The following is a 12,358-nucleotide window of genomic DNA, read 5'->3' as shown; positions in this document are numbered from 1 at the left end:
ATAACTCTGTATGGGTAGAACCAAAGTTTCAAGTAGAAGAAGATGACAATGAGACTGATGATCAGGATTTCCCAAGATCTTAGCTAAGAGTTTTGTACTTTACTCAATGAAGAGAACTGAACTATTTTCAGTGGAGCAATGACATGATCAGATTTGCATTCTAGAATCTTCCTTCAGCAGCTATAGAGACAATAGCGGGGCCAACTGGAGACTGGGAGACCAATAAGCCAGACAGGAAGTGATGAGATCCTGAGAAGGTAGGTCCAGAGGGGAGAGAGTATTTCAGAGAGATTAGGATGGGAGAACCCTCAGGTTGTCGACAGTATATATAAAGAGGAAATTTCTCTGAGTCATAGAAGCTGTAGGCTACACATTCTAAATGCTTTACTAGAAAGGAAAGTATATGGAATGGAGGCTAGAAGAATGTGGAATCCAGGAAAGATGTTTTTCAGAGAAGCAGAAATGGTTAAGCGTGATTTTGTGCTTTGAGGTCAGAGCTAGAATAGAGGAAAGGGCTGAATATTCTGGAGAGCAGTGATTAAAGAGTATAGTCCTCTAGGAGGGGAGAATGGGTGTCTTGACATAGTCTAAGAGCCAGGCATGCTGTCCTCTCTAATCTTCTGTTTCATGAGCAGCTTCTTCTAGGCATGAATCTTTGGTCAGCTGGCACCAATTCTGCATTTTGATGTTTTAACTTCACTGACTGATACTAACTTTAGTTTCTCCCTCTGTCTCTGTCTCTGTCTCTCCTCCTTATGCAACTTCCTCCCATCCTAGTCAGCTGTAGCCCACCAGGATTACCTCAAACATGGTATTTCTCCTTTCAACACCTGTGGGTGGGAGTGTCTCCAGCTGGTTTTCAGAGATGTGGCTGAAATGTGCCATTATCTCTAATCCTTACTTCCTGTGGGGTACTCTTCTCTCTGCTTTTCAGATGAAGAAACTGAGGCTCAGAAAATCTTACTAATTTACCCAAGTTCATGCAATCAGTGGGGTAATTAAGTTAGGATTAAAGCTCTAGAATGTATGACTCAAAACCCACTTACCATGTGATGGAGATTATGGTTCAGTGGATTGGGGGATTGCAGTTGGAGGCAAGGAAGCCCATGGAGAGGTTTTGTGGAAACCAGACCTAAGTAGATAAAGGAGTAGTAAGTAGCAGTGGGAGTAGGGAGATGAGGATGGAGCTGCATTGGCAAGCACCCTTTAGGTGAAGTGTACCAGACTTCATCCTGGAGACTTGTAGGGAAACTGCTTGATGACTGTGTCCAAAAATGGTATTATCTGTGCCCCAGATCTTGGTTTCCAAGTAACAATCCAACCTTGGCTGATGCCAAAGCTGGGGCAGAGAAAGTACAAGGTGAACCTGGGATGTCTTATTGCTCCAGAAAGTAGTGAAGTGCTTGAAGATTAATGAGATCATGTCAGAAGGACACAGGATGCCACAGGAACTAGCTAGGAGGGATCTTCAGTGGCCGAATTGGAAACAGTTTGAGCAACAACCAAAATTAAAGGGGTAAATAAAACAAGAAGAATCCATGTATCCATGATACATGGTGGGGGGAGCAAAAGAGGGACAGCTATTCTTTACAATTAATGGAGAAGAATAGAATTAGAAAAATCGCCATTTTGCAATCTCTAAAATAGTGATTTTAGGCAGGCATTGTCAAAGGATGATAAAACCTTTGGGTGGGTGGATGGTGGAGAGTAGAATTTCATGCAGACTAAAAGTATTCCCACAGGGTATCTACTAACTACAAAAGTGAAAATGGATTTTTACACAAACATCATATTTTAAAAAAGACAAAATGGTCAGTATATATCCCTTTATGTGATGCAGTGGGAAGGATAGAATATAATTTATGCAATATTCTTGCCATATGCTTAACCCAGATCTAAGCATGAAGAAATAAATCCAGGATATGGGTTAACCTACAACACAATTGTCCTGGACTCTAAAAGTTTCAATATCTTAAAAACAAAACAAAATTAAGAAGGGAGGGCGACTATTCTAGATGAAAGGAAACGAAGGAGACATGACAACTAAATACAAAGAGTGACTTAATTGGATCCCAGATTTGTGAAGACTATAAAAAGTCACTTTGGGATAACTGGAGAAATTTGTATATAGATGACATTTTAAAATCGATGTTTGGAATTTCTAGTTTTGTCTGGTATGTAAGGAGCTTGAAAGTCACCATTTCATTCTAACAACAAGGGAAAAGCTGAACAAACTGGAAAGTTAACAAATTTTCTTAGATCTGTAAATGAAGGGAGATCAAAGTGTTGCCCCAAAATTGGAAAGGCAGACAGGTGGATACAGAGAATCAGAACTTAGCAGAACAGGAAACCCATGAGTAGAAACCTCTGCCAAAACCAGGGCTGGAGTAGGAAAACCTGAACGATAATTGGCAAATTGCTGGAGGCTCAATGTGGACAAGTCTGAGAGTCAAAAACTCTGGAGAGCCCTTATACTTTTTTGAGTTTTACCTGTAGGAGTTCAACCAGGATCTCACAATGAATATCAGAGAAAAGTCTCCTCTTGCTTCTAGCAGGGGAAGGAAAAAGGTAACAATTTTGAAATATGTCAGAGCATTCTGTTTCTCTTCTTTTATTCTTCTTCTTAAATGTCATTACTTTTTTTTTAATCTGAGTATAGCTAACACACAATGTTGTGTTAGTTTCAGGTGTACAAAATAGTGATTTGACGAGTTTATATGTTATTCTATGCTCACCACAAGTGTAGCTATCATCTGTCCACATACAGTGGGGTTACAATATCATTGACTATATTTCTTATGCTGTGCCTTTTATTCCTGTAACTTATTCATTCTGTTCCTCTTAATGAAGTTTACCCCAGAAGAAACTAGTTAACCAGAGACTAACCTGGTTGGGTTTTATTAGAGCCTAACTAGCTGGAGAAAGGGAAATATTCAATCCAGCCTGATCTATCCATTCTCTTTCACCTGGCAGGGTGGGGCGGATGGAGAGGACTACCCAGGAACACTTGTGAAGTTCACAGTCCAGAGACACAGGCTCACTAAAGGCCTGAGACCAAATCAAAGGATTATAGAATGCTTCCTTCCCACACCCCACCACCATATTATTGAAGGTCTATTTATAGCAGTTCCTTTTACTCAGTACCTCATGTCTTGGCTAGCAGGAAAAAAAAGTTACAAGACATACTAAAAGGCAAAAATTGCAGGTGGAAGAGACAGAGCAAGAATCAGAAACAAGTAAATAGTGCAGGGATGTTGATATCAGACTGGAGCTTTAAAACAACTCTGATTGATATGCTAAGGCCTCTAGTGGATAAAGTAGACAGCCTACAAGAACAGATGAGAAATGTAATCAGAGAGATAAGAATTCTACAAATCAAAAAGAAACGCTAGAGATCAAAACCACTGTAACAGAAATGAAGAATACATTTGATGGGCTCATTATTAGACTGGGCACAGTTGAGGAAAGAATCTCTGAGGTAGAGGATATCTCAATAAAATTCTCAAAAACTGAAAAGCAAAGAGAACAAAGACAGAAAAGCCAGGATAGACTATCTGGAAACTGTGGGAAGGCAACAAGAAGGATAACATATGCACAATGGGAATATCAGAAGGAGAAGAAAGAGAGGAAGAAATAGAAGAGATATCTGATGCAAGATGGCTGAGAATTCCCCCAAATTCAAGTCAGACACCAGACCACAGATCCAGGAAGCTTAGAAAACACCAAGCAGGATAAATACCAAAAAATTACACCTATGCATATAATTTTCAGACTACAGAAAATCATTGATAAAGAAAAAAAAACCTGGAAGAAGGCAGAAGAAATACTTTATCCATAAGGAGCAAAGACAAGAATCACATCCAACTTCTCAGAAATGATGCAAACAAAAAGAGAATGGAATAACATATTTAAAGTGTTGAAAAAAAAAAAAAGACTCCACTAACCTAAAACCAATCTATGTTTCTTGGATGTGATAATGGTATTATAATTAAATAGAGGAACACCCAATTCTTAGGAGACAGATGCTGAACTAGTTAGGGATGCAACATAATGATGTCTGCAACTTTCCTTTTAAATATATATAGGGATATTTTCAAATAGTAAATTTAAAAACTATGACTATTATGTTAATAATAATTATAATAGAAAATTACCAATATTATAAGAACAAAGGAGAAATTAAATTATAAGAATGGCATTCTCTGATCTAGGGATCATAAAAAGCATTTCCATCTCTGCAAAATGAAGCTCTGCCTATCCTAAGAGGGAAATAGTTTATTGATCAAGACAGTGTAGACTGTAATGTTAGGTGGCTTTAGTAGAAATAGTTTAGACTAAGGATTCCATTCCTAGATTTTTACCCCCAATGAAATGGACATTCTATTCACACAAAAATATGCATGCAAATGTTTATAGCTTTATTTATAATCATCCAATCCAGCTACATTCCAAAAGTCTTCCAACAGATGAATGGATAAACTCTCTGTGTAACATTCTTACAATGTAATACTACTCGTCAATACAAATGATGAACTTTTATATATGTAACAAGATGGGTAAATTGAAAAATCATTATACAACGTAAAATAAGTCAGACTCAAAAGGTTACATGCTGTATGATTCCATAGTATAATATTCTTCAAAAGACAAAACTATAAGACAGAGAACAGATTAATGGTTACCAGCAGTCAACTACAAAGAGATGGCATGAGGGAGATTTTTGGGGTGTTGGAACCATTCTGTATCCTGATTGTGGTAATGGTTGTATAACTCTCTCATGTGTTAAAATTCTTAGAACTATATCCTAAAAAAGATCAAATTTACTATATATTAACTTAAAAAAGGAATAACAATTTTGTAAACACTTGAATTCTAAAATTTGGTATAAAATTCAAAGACAAAAAAGTTAACCTAATACAACTATATTTAAGTAACATTAAAATATAGCATCATCACCATCTTTGAAAATTCATCAAGCTATACACTTTGATTAGTGTACTTTTCTGATTAGGTGTTATACTTCAATGAAAAGTTTAAAAATATAAAATATATAGTCTGAATTTTTTTTTTTGTAAAACGTACAGTTTGCTCTAGCAGATGTGGTATTTTACAGGTGAAAATAATGTTTTGGTTGATTGAGTAATGTGTTAGAAATAGCCCCTGCAGGTCCAGACTTTTGACATGATTTCAAACAACTGTAATCCTCTTTTTGTTACTTCAAGATCTCCTTCACTTCAGGACAGAGTAAAGGGACAAAACTGCCACCTAACTAAATTTATGGCATGAAGGAATAGACAATTGAATACTCTGGTCTTCTCAGCTGTTTATTACTCAAACTATCACATGACATCTATGTGTCTGCTGATACTGCTGATAGACCTAACTACCACTTCCCCTCACCCTTTGAAAAGTTACATTATTATTGTGGGTAAATTGAACTGAGAGTACTGATCTGGCCAAGTAATTGAATCTCCATGAAATGCCTGGCAATCTGCAGATTCTAAAGTTGAATAATAATACAATATGTCTTGCATTTATGTCATGTTTTGTTTGTGGGGTAGAATGAAGAAAAGAGATTTATTGAGTGTTTAGTAAATGTCAGGCACTGGTTTGGTGTCTTATATTTGTTAATTTATTCAATTATCACAATTACCAATTTAGCTCAGGGTGTGTATCCTCTTTTTATAAATGTGGGAAATGACTATAGACTTTTCCAATTGAAAATGAATGTATAACTAGCACTCAACTTGAGAGTCTCAGAACCAGAATTAGCAAGACAGTCATCCACCTACCCTCACCACTGGTAACAGGGGTGCTTCCCGGGCCAAAAGTGGTCTCTGCTATGAAGAGAGTTTCACATGAAGTTTAGGTGCCACTTATAGAGTTGACAATATCTTCTGCTGTATGACTGGGTCCACAGAGCTCCTGAAATACGTGTTTGAGGAATATACAAGATTTTTCTCCTAGGAAGTGATTACATCAGTGGTTGCCTGAGGACATTAGTATCAGTATCATACTATCTCAGCCTTAGGAACACCAAGCTCCATAAAAATCCTATTGCTTCAGATACTCAGCCTAAATTCCACAAAGTGATGGAAATTTGTCCTCAAGTGACAACCTCCTTACCACAGGACTTATGAACCCGCATACTTGGATTTCTTCCATGGACCAATTCCAGCTGTCCCACCTTTTGATGATTTATTTCAGATACCTTCCAGGCTTTAGCTAGGAACTCTACCATGAAAAGACAGCAGGAATTCTAGGGAGTTGTCATGGCAACCTCTAGATATCATCTTCAGAATGCCCCATGGCTGTTGAGTCCAGATTTATCACAATTATGTTTATATATGGAAGGCAAGCTCTTGCATAGGCAACCATTCCCCAGTAAATGGATCTAATTTGTAATTATATGGATCACTCTAACGCTGCTGGCAGCAAGGTTTGAGGAACTGCTGTTGAATGTTGGCTTATTGGGGGCTACTTGTCATGTTTACATGGGCCCATACCTCAAAAACCAATGGGGAGAGGATAGCTATCCAACCTGTGCGTTTTGTCAAAGAAAAACTTCAGGATTAAGTTTTATGAAGGTGCTTGATGAGAAATTTGTATTGGCTACCCTTTCCTCCCTAAAGTGAAGAGAGTAGCCTGAGTATTTCAGAGATTCTCATTTTTATTTCCTCTTTGTCTCATAATCTGAAAACAATGGCAGCACAGAGCCCAGTTACGTAGTATCTGCTTCCAAGCAGGATGGCACTGGATCTGCCCAGCGTCTTGTGCAGTGGGTGTGTGGGTGTTTGTCTAGCATTGTCATTGCAATTTTTATTGCATCTCATGATGTGCACAGATGTGCTTGGTAAGCATCCCAAGAGGGAAAGAGATTCTGCTCAATATCCCTGTTCCCAAATGACACTACCTTATAGAATCACTTTCTGGGCTACCTCCTTTGGGATGCTGTAACCATTTAAAGTCTCTGGATTTTGGTGTTTTAACAAGGGTTTAATTACTAAGGTAAGTGTATGCACCTGCTAAGGCATTCCTAATTATTTGATAATGGTGCAATCTTTCTCAATACAGCCAGTTTTGTGGTGTAAGCTACACTAATGAAGCACACTGAGAGAACACATTCCCCCAATGTTGGGAAAGCTTATTTAAATTAAATAAATTTGCAAAGGACTGAATTTTTACCAGTGGCCTCAACAATTATGCAGCAGTGTTTCATGCTGGAAGCTGGTATACTCAATGTCTGAATGAGGCACTTCCCTTTACTTTTGTTCTTCCTACTGTCCTTAAATGAAATAGTGTCACTTAAAATTTTATCTTTTTCACATTGCTTCACGTACCCTTCCTTGTTCCACCCTATCTTTTTTTTTTCTTAAAGAAAAACTAGCTTATCTCTCTTGTTGTTCACTTGGCAACCACTGATAGAAGCACAGTTTTGACAATGCTGAAAGTTTTTTTTTTTCTTTTCCACCTGATTCTTACCATTGCCACATGTGGTCTGTAGTGGTTTAGTAATAAGATCTTTGCTATAACATCTGCAAATTAGCACCTTGCATTGCAACATCTCTGGAAACTTGCTGATGGTTTGCAATTGTACTAAGTCAGAGTTGACACCATATCCAAGTGTTTCAAACTTTGTTGCTTTGGACTAAAAAAAGAAGATTCCAATGGGTAGGTGGTTTCCACATCACTGTTAGGAGCTACATTAGCAAAACATGGCATCTCATTTCTCAAGCACACACATTCATTTTAGTACACAAAATTACTTTGGGAAGAAATATGCACTTTTCTAAAGGGATTCCATCATTATTCTCTGTCCCTAGCCATTTGCTTTTTTGTCCAAAATATTTTGGTGAATGGGGCCAGTTACCAGTTTTCAGAAGGCCATCATTAACACAGTTTTCCATGTAAGAATAAAAGAATGCCCTTAACCATTTAATTTTCTAGGAGTTTTATGTAAACCGAATTGATTTTTTATAATTTCCCAATAAAACAAGAGCATTCCTTTAAATACACCAATGACCTCCTACTGAGGTTTTAAATTGCTTATAAACGACAGCCAAGACAAATGAGTGATGGGTACGAACACATACAAATGAAAAACTGTTGCAAATAAGGGTCAAAGGATTAATAGAATGTTCAGGACCCGATTTGGAGGGTCCTTAAGGACAGTTTTCAATTGTGCAGGGGTTCAGATGCCTCATGTACCGCCATAGTTACGTGGAGATTATAACCACACAGGTCTAGATTATGCTGTCCTTGTTTTATCACACCATCAAACAGGGCTAGAGAATGTAGCAACTGGGGACCCCTAAGAACAAGCAGAGGCATGATGGGAGGGGCCTGGGTAGTAGCAGAGAGCATAACTTGCAGTGCCAGGCAAATCAAAAGGCGGAGGGGGCCTCCCAGCTGATTCCTCAGTGTCCTAGAGATTTCTGTTATTAATGTGGCTTGGGGCATGTACTGCTGATAATTACTGCTAGCTGGAATAATTAATAAGAATAATTGCTTGGCATGGAAAGGGAAAGGGAAGCTCTGGGAGGAGGAAGAAGCAGGCTAGAGGAGCAAGAGACTCCCCAAGCGCATTTATATAGACAGGAAGTTCAGCAGCAAGCATCCTGAGAATCAAGGAGTTGTCTGGATGCCAAGGGCAAAAGTTAAGAGATAGCAAGTAAGGCCAAGTTTGATTGTCTTACCTTGGGATACAATGGATAAGAAGCCTGTCATGGCTTCAGTGAGAGGTGATTCCCTTTAGAAATACTAGGTGGAGATTGTGTTAAAACAAAAACAAAAACAAAAGTCAGTGAGAAGGGAATTAAGAAGTGACCTAAAATGAGCAGACAAGTCTGTGTATCTGGTATAAACCCAATAATGACAGCAGGAGAGCAGCAAAAAAAGAAGAAAAGTAAGAAATGGTACCCCAGTGAGAGCTTGGGAGAGTTTCTCCCAGCTTGAAGGAAGAAAAACATCCATTAGAAACCAAGCATTGGTGTTGACAGTGTATAAAAATAACCACGATTTTAACGTAATAGGTTGAATTTTCTCAACACGATGTAGAGTTGCCAACACAGTTCTTGATGTTGTAGCTTTCTATATATTACACTTAAATATTCTCCCAAAGGCAGGGCAAGCATATGCTTGGTACAACTTGAAGAGGTGAGGAAACTGAATGTGAAAACTTAGTTGTAAGCAACATATGGAATCTGGCAGCCAGAGCTCTGATAATGACGAACAAGCCCAAGTGCTGGGTGTTTCCCGTGACCCTCCGTAGGAGACAGGGCACCTTGTGCAGTGTTGTGTTTTGAGATAAGAAGTGTTGTGTTATGAGCATAAAGGCAAGGGGTGATGATTTGTGATTCTCTTTTCCTATAGAAACCATACAGGAAGAGCGATTAAAGACAAAAAAGATGGATTTACCCAATTATCCCCTACCCAACATTTGATGTTATGTATTGCATTTTAATGGATAATGACCTTAATCCTCTATGTCACATAAATGGATTACAATTGCAAGGCCGAAGAAGGAATGCTACTAAACAGCCAATAGTAAGTGTGTGGTGCTGGGGTCTTTCCAAGGTCATACTGCTGCTCAAAGTGGGGGTGATACTCTCCTCACAGCCTCTAGCAGCTTGTGGTAGTAGTCCTTGCCAGGTAAGGACCTGCATGCTCAAGGACAGCTGTTGCTCATCTTGGGTTGAGTAGTTCTGTGTCTTCACAGCATTTAGGGAGATCTCAAGGGCATAATCCTAAAGGACCAATCAGTTTAAAGGATGGAGCAGGAGGATGATAAGAGAACCAGGTGTAAACTAGGCTCCCAGTTCTAGGCAAGGAGACAAGGCCGGTAGTGCCACCATGTAATAGGATGGCTGAAAGGTTCTAGGGGAAGGCCTCAGCCCAATTGCTATGTTTTGAGGAAGTTTTGCTCACCCTAATTGCATGTGGCACTTCTTGGAAAACAAGAAGCTGACCTAGACCTTGGAGTTGCCCCCAGATCTCCAATCAATGCACTAAAGAGTGTAGAGACTAGACACGAGATGGGGTTTCTGGTATTTATTAATGACTATGAAACAGTTAACACAATCTGGAGTAAACCCTGAGCATGTCTTGGAACCTGAGGAAATGCTGCTGGTTAAAAATGCAGTCTGCATTTGTTTTTCTCACAGCTATGAAAATTTGTAGTTGAAAAAGTGTGAGTAATTACTGGCACAAACAGTTGAATTGTAAGCTGTGGACCCATTCAGGCTAGAGAGTAGGGTGATGGTGATCCCAAACTCAAGATTTTAGTCTATGCTAAAGAATTGAGAGAAAACTCTGTTAGTAAGGTGCAGCAGGAAGTTTGAGGGCTTTGAAGTCAAATATATATGGAAATAAGTCTTGGCTGTGCGGCTCACCACAGAGTGACCTTGAACAAAATACATCACTTCCATCGAGTGTGGACAATATACCTACCTGGTAGGATTGGTGTCAGAATTAAAGTAAACTATGTAAGCGTCTAGCTCCTTGCCTGGCATATAATAGGTACTCAGGATATATCAGCTCCCAATTCCTTTACCATTCCTAGATGTTCAGAGCCTTGCTCCCCAGTTTTCCTATCACCCTCTTCTTAATCTTCCACAAGTGAATCAATAACAACCATAATTATAAGAGGTTTAAGGAGGAGCCTCCCTGACTCTCTTGCCTTTCAAGGTTTGAGCATCTGGCCACTCCTCTTTCCTGGTTATGATCTCAGCAATCCTTGCTCATGTTCCACCAGGGGAGTACCCTGGTCTATCCAATAAAGATTTCCTGAGTGCCTCCTGAGGGTCAGGAAGTAGGCCCGCTTCCAGCATGACCAATGCCTTCATCTTCTCCAGACACCAAGACCAGAGCTGTTACAGGGAGAAATTCAGTGAGGTGATCCTTGGCTGCATGCTTCTAAAGGGAGGCCTAGGGATCCCTGGGTGGCGCAGCGGTTTGGCGCCTGCCTTTGGCCCAGGGCGCGATCCTGGAGACCCGGGATCGAGTCCCACATCGGGCTCCCAGTGCATGGAGCCTGCTTCTCCCTCTGCCTGTGTCTCTGCCTCTCTCTCTCTCTCTCTGTGACTTCATAAATAAATAAAAATTAAAAAAAAAAATAAAGGGAGGCCTGTCCAGTGCCACAGAGGGATGGTGACCTACAGAGATGGTGCTGGGAGCAGAAGATCACCAGTGGTTTGGAAAAAAGATCTTTTCCCTAAAGTGTGTTTATTCTGTGTCTGGCATTGTTTTAAGTGCTTTCCGAGTACTCACTCATTTAATCCTCATAACAGCTCTTAGAGACGGAGATAATCATCACTCTACTTTAGAGAGGATGAAACTGAAAGATAAGGGTGCTAGGGACGTTGTTTAGATCACGAAGCTAATTAGCGGCCTAGTAGTCTAGTTTCAGAGTCTTCTCTCTTAACCCCTATAACATGCAATCATGCCATCATGCACCCCTACCCACTTCCATCTGAATGTACAAAGCAAGGCAAGTGCATCTTCCCTACCTCTACAGTCAGACTTCTCTTTCTTTTTTAAGGGTGCTCTTCATGTTTGTTTTCATCTAATTTAATCCCTATTAAAATATTAACTTGAGACCAGAGGGTGCTATATACTATTTTGCTGGAAACTGGAGCTGGAAAAAACATGTTACCTTTGTTAAGGTTGTGGGCCAAGTAGATGTCTTTTCTGATTTCTCAGTAGAGAGGCCCAAAAAGGCGGTAATAAGTTTCTGAGTCATCAAGAGACCAGATGCAGCCAAAAGAGAAACTTGTCAATTTTCAAAGAGGATCTTTTTCTTTAGACCAATCCTGGGACTGAAGTGGTGTCAAACAATGCTGTGGCAGTAGAGAGGGGAATGTGAGTTTCCCAGATTCTTTAGGATACTTTCCACCCATGAATGGAATCGCAGGGCAATCTGAAGTCCCAAGGGAACCAGTTCCCAAATATAAGTTTTAACTTGTTTACCTTAAATTGGGAGCCTATTACAATCGTGCCCTTGGGATTATGCCACTGGCATTCAATCTAGCCTCATCTTTTAGGGATTGGGGCATGTCTCTTCCCAGCTTTGCTTAAGCCTGCATTATTTCCCAAATGCTTCAAAACTGAGCCAAATTAACCTTGTCCCTGAGGAACAAACAAAACCCTGGCAGGGAAAGGCAACTTTCAGATCTCTTCTCTCCATGGTCCCTCAGGGAAAAAGCCACATCAGAGAGGACCAGTTCTTTAGCCTTCTTCTCTCCCCACCCTGATGTCTGGCTCAGACCAAATAGATTTTACTCTCTCTCCTTAGCTGTTGGTCCTTTCCTTCCTTATTCTGTTTGCTGACCTTGAGATCACTATCCCCCTTCAGCAGGAA

The sequence above is a fragment of the Nyctereutes procyonoides genome, unplaced genomic scaffold (assembly GCF_905146905.1).
Source record: "Nyctereutes procyonoides isolate TBG_1078 unplaced genomic scaffold, NYPRO_anot_genome, whole genome shotgun sequence".
Classification (NCBI taxonomy): domain Eukaryota; kingdom Metazoa; phylum Chordata; class Mammalia; order Carnivora; family Canidae; genus Nyctereutes; species Nyctereutes procyonoides.
Note: the sequence above shows the minus strand (reverse complement) of the source record.